General features: G+C 44.6%; 1 protein-coding gene across 1 annotated transcript in view; it reads right to left on the minus strand.

The window, feature by feature from the left end:
* Positions 1-2755, minus strand: part of FAM3C (family with sequence similarity 3 member C) — a 39473-nt gene extending 36718 nt beyond the window's left edge. The window contains exon 1 of the mRNA XM_019543441.1: positions 2655-2755. The gene's annotated coding sequence lies outside the window, so the exon portion shown is untranslated. The remainder of the gene's footprint in view (positions 1-2654) is intronic.
* Between the last annotated feature and the right edge of the window lie 6174 nt (positions 2756-8929).

Genomic DNA, 8929 nt, shown 5'->3' on the forward strand with positions numbered 1-8929 from the left:
GTGGGAATATGAATGCAAACAAAGGATTTGTAGGATAGGTTTCTAATCTGTTAATTCTCAATCCTGAAACTCATTGACTTCAATCAGACTATTAACAGGAATAAAGGTAAATACATGCACAACTATATACAGCATTTGGACTTCATCCAAAAGAATTGCAAATGAACTCTAGAGCACAATATAAAATAGTATCTGTTTTTGTTTATGTCCACTGTCTGTTTTTGTTTATGTGCACTGTATTGCAAGTTTTATTGCTTGGTTTTATTAGCAAATTGCATGGGTTCTTTACTTATTATTAATAAAAATCTGCAGTTTCCATCTGTTGTCAAAGTCCTTTACAAAAATTAGTGTCTAGTATATCATTGTCCCCACTCCAAAAAATGGGGGAACTTAGATGCAGAGAAATTAAGCAAGCTGTTCCAGAACACAGCACTAGTCAGTAACCCAAACAGAACATAATGTAATATCCCACTCCTCTTACCTAGTAGCACCTAGTAGTAGTGACAGATGCTCTTAAAGCAGCAATTCCCAAAGTGTCTACAGCAGAGAGCAGAGGAAACATGTTATGAAAGGTGGGCTGGATGGGGCTCTGGCTGTGCCAGCCCGCGTGCAGAGGGATCAGCCCCACGCAGTTGGATGGGGCTCTGGCCATACCAACCCTAAAGAGACATCGGGACCCTGGCTGGGCCAGCACCATGTGCATGACTGAGCCCATGGCTGGGATCTGGCCCTCAGACGAGCAAGTAAAATGTGCCTCCAGGTTTAATCTAGAAAAAAACCTGCCTGTGGTATCAAAAGTTTGGGAAATGCTATCTTAAAGCTTTATTTACCTTTCCACTTCGCAATCACAGAAGCATGAAACTTGGAGATATGGGAGAATTGCATTAAAAAAAAATCTAACTCCGTATCCACATTTCTCCCACAGAAGAGCTCGGTCTTAGCCCAACTCCCTGCCAGGCTAGGACTGCCTCCTACAAAGATTTCTTGCGAGCATAATCTAGGATTGCTCTTTATAAATTCTGTACTGACAATTCTTATGACCAGTTACTAAAGTTTACTAACCGTTTTATTTTTTAAAAAAGACAGAATCACAAAACCTTTGAAGAATACACTTCCTCAGAGCAATACTTCCTCCAACAACACAAACTATCATTAATAGGGACCTACCTAAGCCACGATGAAGCAACAGGTTTTTCTTTGTCTGCTCACAGCACGCAGCCTATTTGTACACCTTTAAAAAACGTGTGCCCACCAAGTCACTCATTGGCCTCCCTTAGGCAGGTAGGCCACAGGAAAAGGTAACAGAGTTTGTGAGGCTAAAAATGAAAAAACAGAGATGGGAGTGCAGATCAGAGGTTCAAAAAATGTGGGAGCAACAAGCAGAGCACACCAGAGAGTGCCCACTGGCCCTCAAAAAAGTCCAAGGAACCAGCAGACACTGCCTAGTGATACTCTGCTTGGAGACGGGAGCAAATCAAGGCAAGGAACATCTTGGAGCAGCTCTGGAGTTCCCAGGGACCCTCCTGGCCAGAGCCTCCTTCCTGGTCAAGTACAGGGCCAGCTTGGCCACCAGCTCTGGTCCCAGCAGGAGCACTGGCATCCCCCAAAGTTTCCAGACTCCAGCAGAAAATGTGCACTTCTTCAGTTACACTGATATAGTTAAAGAAGTAGAAGCCCTTACTGACAGCAGCAAAAAAAAAGTCCAAACAAAGAAGAAACTATTTAGAAAATAACCTTAACACCTGGGCTAAAAAGAGATCACATTTGAATCAAGTTACACATGAACTGGTTTAAGTGACCAGAAACCTGTTTAAGCCTGTAACAAAACAAAAGCTCAGTATATATAAACTAGTTTCAAAATGGCTGAAACTGGTTTAAGATAAACCTGGTTGAATGCAGTCCCACTCTCAACTGATTTGGGTAAAACCAGTTTTTGAAATGTCTGTCCCAAACCAAAAAGTAAGGGGTGGAAGGGACCTCAGGAGGTCATATCTAGTCCAAACCTCCCCCCCCACAAAGCAGGACCAGCCCCAACTGCATCATCCCAGGCAAGGCTTTGTCCAGCCGAGCCTCAAGATCCTCTATGGACAGAGACTCTCTAGGCTTTGACTCGCTCTGTCCTACAGTGTCTGATACCAACATCGACATATCGAAAGTAAAAAACCCAGCCACCACGGTAGCAACTGAGTTTAGTGTGACAAACAGCGGCACATCCTTTTACACGCAGAGCTCGTCCCTGCAGCAAAAGGCAACCAACTCCAGTGAGCTGTGACCTTCCCTGAGAAAGCAGCATCAGTCCATCTTATCCGCGCACACCCGGTACACGGGCATGGAGGGATCCCGTTTCGAGCCGGCGACGGCATCCCTCGCTGGGGCTCTGCCCCGCACCCCTGGGCTGCCAACAAAGGAAACTACCTCCCGCTCACTGCCCGGTTACGCCAATAAAGCCTGGCCGCCGAGGACCCCCAGCGCAGCAGCATCCTTGGCCGCCAGCAGGGAAGAGAGAAGCGCCGGGGAGCCGCTGGAGGCGGCGGCGGCCTGAGGGGAGCGGCGGGACCCGAAGCAGACAGGAGACCTTGCAAGGACCGCGAAGCGGGCGGGGGCGAGGGCAGCCCCAGATAACCGGGGCCTACAGCGGTGCCGCGCCGTCTTACCTGCGTTCCCGCCGCGGGCGGCGTTGGGGACTGGCAGTTGCCCGCCGAGCGAGCAGGAAGCCGTGATGCTGCGGGCCCGGCCCGGCCGCCGCGGGGAAGGACAGGGGAGGGCGCAGCGCTCGGGCGCAGCGCTCGGGCGCCCCCTGGCGCTGGAGGACTCGGACGCTGCCCCGCCCCCTCCCGGCCCGGAGCGGTGTTAGTCCTGGAGTGCCCCTGGCTGGAAAGCTGGGCCTAGGTGAGACATGTACACATTGGAAAGGGTCCAGAGAAGTGCAGCACGAACTATTAGAGGTTTAGACAGCCGGACATATGAAGCCAGGTTGAAATAATTGGTTTGATTTAATCTAGTGAAGAGGAGATTAAAGGGCCTGCGGGCGGGGTGGGGAGGGATTTATAATAGTTTTCAAATATAAAAAGGCTTGTTATAATCAAGACAGTGATACAATTGTTCTGTCTTCACAAGAAGTATGGGACTTAAATCACAACAAGGGAGATATTAGGTATTAAAAACAATAAGGTATTAAACAAAAAGGTATTAAAAACAACTCCCCCCCTCAATGATTAAGCACTGGAACAGTGGTTCCAGTTAGGTAACAGTGGTTACCTAAACTGGTTGTGGAATATCTGTCACTGGCAGTTTTTAAGTGCAGTTGAGACAAATATTTGTCTGGGATGGTCTCGCCAGAGATGATTCTCCTCGTGAGCAAGGGGATGGGTGAGATGACCTCTGTAGGTCCTTTCCAGGCCAGTACTTGTGAATCTATGAGATATGGGAGATGCTTTCTCACAGAAAATCAGGCCACCAATAACCACTCTGTATATTTTTCCGAGGCCTGCCAACTTCCACTATATGTCAGCCAGAAGAACAATTAAAAAAAATGTTATAGTACAGCATGTATTACCTGGGGTAATTTGATAAAAATCAGCATTCAAAAACAGTTTGAAACAACGGTCCAGATTTTTAGTTTCTCTCAGTGTCCCTTGGACAAAGCAGAGGAAGTGGGCTGGTTATAGATTGGTAATTGTGGAACATGTTCTACACTAGCCTCAACCCATGACGGAGCATTGAACAGTAGAGCTGTGCAAAATGTCTCCATCAATTTTGTTTCGACATTGTTTTGATCAATTTTGAGGTCAAAACAGCAGAATTGGAAAGAAACAAAGGCTGTCAAAATAGCCTCAAAACAAAACAAGGCTAGTCGAAATGTTTCGACCATAGGCTGGGGATGGGAAGTCAGTCCAGCTGGGTTGACTCCCCATCCCCCGCGCTAAATCCCCATCCCAGCGCTAGATCGCGATCTTGCCTGTATCAAAACAAAATTGAGTGTCAGAATTCAACAACATTTTTGTAACAATTTAACTGATAATTTCAAGTTATGTTTATTATTGTTTTTATGTATTTTATTAGAAAAAAGAAAAGTATAATTTACTTTTAAAAAATTTGGAGTGAGAAGCAGGATAACATGTTTTAAATTGGTCCTGTGTTTTATAAATGTCAGGAAAAAAATGTACATAAACTCTCAGGTAGTATGAATTTGGACCAGTCTAGACTTCAGAACCAATCCTATTACTTCAGGGGTGGGCAAAATATGGCCCACGAGCCACATCCGGCCCACAAGGCCATTCTATCTAGCCCGCGGGGCCCCTAAAAAATTTAGAAAATATTTATCTGCCCTTGGTTCCCGTCAAAAATGACAAGAGCAAGGGCAGTAGGACCAAGGGGAAGCCCCAGCAGGCTCCTGCAACAGCAGGGCCTGCCTGGCCCCGCCAGAAGCCCCACCAGGGGCTTGTGGCCTGGGACCATGCTGCTGCACTGTGCCAGAAACTCAGGTAGGGGCAGGGTAGGGCAGGGGAGGACCCCAGGCAGGGAAGGAGCCCGGGGAAAAGCTGAGCATGGGGAAAAGCAGCCCCTCACCCACCCCATGGCCAGTGCTCCCTGCTGCAGCCACTTGCAGCCTGCACAGGGCCGTCCTGAGGAGGCACAGGTAGCCCCATGCGAGCTGCAAGCGGCTGCAACTTGGGGCACCAGGCATGGGGCGGGCGAGAAGCTGCCTTTCCCCCGCACTCAGCACCTCTAACCCACCCCTGCTGCCAGCCTGGGCCTTGCGTTGGCTTTGGGCTCACCTGTCAGGGCTGTGTGCAGCGGCAGCAGCTGTGGCCCCCCACCGTTTACCACATCGGGCAGTGTTTGCCACCGCTGCCTCTGCGCTGCCCAGCATGCGAGCTCCAGGTGGGTAGCAGCAGCCAACACTGCCCAGTGCAGCAAGTAGGGGGCCGCACCTGCTGCTGCCGCATGCAGCCCCAACAGGCAAGCCCGGAGCTGGTGCAGGGCCCAGGCTGGCAGCAGGGGCAGGTTACAAGCTGGTGCTGAGTGCCGGGGGGGTTGTGACCAGGCAGGGCACCTGTCAAGGGGCAGAGCTACCCATGTGGCCCTCAACAGCTTGCCAAAACTGGGTAAGTGGCCATCTGCCTAAAATAATTGCCCGCCCCTGTATTACTGGGATGAGCCAAACAAAATCTGTACATCCAGACTCCCTGAACTTAGAGGAAGCTTGTCTGCTGATCTGAACATAGTTTTTTTGGACCTCAAACTACTAATTTTTAGTCATTTAAATTTTGGCCCTAAACTAAGTAAACACTCCTTTTAAAAAACAAATGTGATATAGTGGCATAATTATAGATAAGCTAAAGAAAGCAATGATACATAATTGTATCTACTTAATACAAATTGGTCGAGCAGTCCATGCCAGTGGAAGAAAATTTTGTGCGTGTATGTGTGTGTGTGTGTGTGTAACATATATAATCTGGAGCACTGCAAAGGGTGTTGACTATATCTATTATATATCTAAATATATATTGACGATATATATTTTGATATTGTCAAAACCACTTTGCAGTGTTGCGCTATGTTTCATAATTGTTGATTAGTGATTGAACCCTATGGCTATGGGTGCTGGCCAATCACAACTGCTGATTCTGTTCTATCATCAGTCGTAATTCCATGATCTGATGGCAGAACTGTTCCTTACGGTTTTAAAAAAATACCATAAGTAAATATAGGTCATGCATACATAGATCATAAATTAATGCTCCTGCCTCAAGTGATTTTACCCTAAAGTTCTGAATGTGCCAGCTTATTTTATAAAAGCTTCCAGGAACCACAAAGTAGGTTCTCTGGAGTTTGAATGTTTAGTGGTATAAAAAATATTTCTTCCATGAAGGAGCATAATCTTATAAAACACTCATCTTGGAGTCAGATATTGATGAGTCTCACAATCCATTCTTTAAGCAACGAGTTACAAACCCTATAACATCTGAAATCAAATTATAAGGAATACTTAAGGAATGCTTTAGGTTTTTACTGTCCTGAGGCAAATGGGAATTTATTATTTCCTTTAAATCCCCAGTCACTCAAATTTATAAATAATCACTGAAATGTAAAAGCACAACATGAAGGTACGTTAATACATTCCTCTGTTTTTCTCCCGCGATCTAAAGAAGAGACTAAATGTGCTTGCAGAGGTTCAGTTTGAAGCAGCGCCTGAATAGCCTCTTGGACATTGTTAATTTTAGGGATCTTTTTACAAACATAACGTGGCTGAACTTGTTTATAAAATTCAACTTTCACCTTACCATGGTGAAGGCATGAAGAATAAACTGAAAGCCATATTAAGAGCCTTTTTCTGTGACTCACTGTTTGATCTTCATTTACAACGAGCAGAAACATCAGCTTTTTGAAACAATAAATCAGTGTGATTGTAGGTAAAAATTGGAAGGAGAATTAGAGAAAGAAATCAGAGATGAAACTGAATCAAATTGGTGGTTTTAAACATCTCCACATTTTTTGAGTAGTTTGTGGTCCAAACTTTTATCCTGAACAGAATTTCACCAGTGTCTCCTATCTGTATAATGCACCAAACATCAGATATAGATATAAAACTCTCAGGCATTTGGAAATTAATTCTCATATCAGCATCTGCCTTTCTTTTGAAGAAGAAGAGTATCTTTATATCAAATAAAAGGTCCAGCAATAATAAAAGATAGGGATAAATTCATGTCTTGTATAAATGTTCAAAACTCCATTGAAGCCAACATATTTCCACCTACTAACCCCATGCTGGATTAAGCGTGCAGTATTTAGACTTCCTTCCCTTCCCTTCCCCTCCCCTCCCCTTCACTGGCTTCACCGCTCTGGTGGCTGCTTCCTAACAGTGGCTCCAAGCCTCGCTCTTGACCAGCCTGGGGCCCACAAGTTTGTTTACCTAGGGCCCACTAAAGGATTTATCTGGCCCTGACTGGCAATATGTTTTAAATTTTACAGGCAAGAAAGACCATAGCCTTGAATGGGTAATTCATTCTTTGTGTTATTTAATCTTTGGCCAACCTGTTGCCAATGAGGATGGACTGTTTTGGGTTGGCGGGGGCGAGGAGGTTGGAATGGTGATAGCTATCTGTTAGGAGACTGATCCCTCTACATTTTTCTTTTGGCCATAGAACATTTATCTAGACATTTTTCATAAGTATTAGAGGAGAGGCAACTACATTTTGCACAGCTGAGGTCTGCATTGGCTACTTCAGCTGTAGAATCGCATTTAATCTGCACTCAAGAAAAAGAGTGAAGCAACAACCATTTTTAATGTGGAGATACAACCATATTAAGCAGCGATATGAAAGGTTAGCCTATATAATCTATGTTTCTATTTGATCTAAAGAACCTCCCAGAGACTACAGGTTATTGCCATCAGTGCTTCACTTTGCTGAATAGCACCTGTGGCATATTCAGAGACAATCCCAGCAGGGTGCAGGGCCTGGGCCAAAGCAGCTTGTGCTTGTCCCATGACACACTTATGCGGGGGAGTGAAAGCTTCAACACACCGGACACAGTGGGATGGGTGGTGGCTGGAACAAGCAAAGAGCCGTCCAACCCACCAGGCTTGCGGGCAGGTGGGCTACACTACAGCTGCAGCCTCTCTGCCCAGCTCTGTGGGACCCCCAAAGCATGGGCCTGGCTATATTACAGGCTGAGACCTGTCCCATTCTGATGAAGATGAAGCTCATCACAGGCTGGGAACTGTAGTCTTCAAAGGCAAAGCATCATTGTAGTTAGTATTAGTGATGGAGCATACTAGAGAAGGTAACAGGCTGTACTCTGGGATCCTTGTGGTATAACATGTGAAAGCTCGTCTTTTCTACACAATGGAAGTTAAGCAGACAATAACTCTTCCTCAAAGGGTATACACAAGGTCTCTCTGCATTTATTGATGTTTCATTTCATCAAGATAACGTTTCTGTTTCTCTTACATAATGTTCTCACACTTTTTTTGGACGTTGTATTTGAATGACAAGCACACCTACCTTTTGCAGAATTTAATATTTGACTTTAATAGGTTTTGTAGTACATACATACCGTTAATAAAAAAAAATCTTTAAAAGGCACCATAGTTAAGATAAGAGATAGAAGGTAACACTTTGTTAATTCAATGGAAGCATGCTCCAAAGGCAGATGAATGTTATACCTACTTTCCTTTACCAGCAAACAAAAAGGGTTTTAACACCTACGTGTGAAGGTTAATAACAATAACTTCTGCTAATTATACTATTCTGTTCATCACTCTCCCATTTTGATAGATTTTTTTGCCTCCTACTTCTGCAGTTCCATGGGAGATATTCTAGAGCATTAGATGTACAAAACTACTTTAGATGTACATTAGAAGTACAATACCAACTTATATTGTTATACTGCCATTTCCCGACAGACAAAAACATTTTAACACCTACATTTAACACAAAAGGTTTTAACACCTACATTTGAGTGTTAACCTGTGCTAATTATAACTATTCTGTTCATCACTCACCCATTTTGACATGTTTTTCCCTCCTACTTCTGCAGTTCCTTGGGAGATATTCTAGAGAATTAGATATATAAAATGTTCACACCAGGATTCAAACAAAAAACGTAACTGATGGACACACTATTCACCCACCCACCCTCCTTCTCTCAGCACTTTACAAAGTTAACAACAATTGTTGCCTGCTAACATATAAACATTTTTTAGCAGTTGTAACGTTTATATTCTTGTCCTTAAGGTGAGAGAATCTCATTTTGTGAAGAAAACTACAGACTGTTAGAGCAAATGGGCTGGAAAACTCTGACTTTGACGAACTCCCAGGAAATTGTTTTTTCATGCAGAAGACATTTTTGGAAGTATAGTTAGGGCCTGTCACAGGGGGCTAAGGTACCTGCTCCTATAAGAACAGAAACTGCCTAGGGAGAG

The sequence above is a fragment of the Crocodylus porosus genome, unplaced genomic scaffold, assembly GCF_001723895.1.
Source record: "Crocodylus porosus isolate Cpor-Errol unplaced genomic scaffold, CroPor_comp1, whole genome shotgun sequence".
NCBI lineage: Eukaryota > Metazoa > Chordata > Crocodylia > Crocodylidae > Crocodylus > Crocodylus porosus.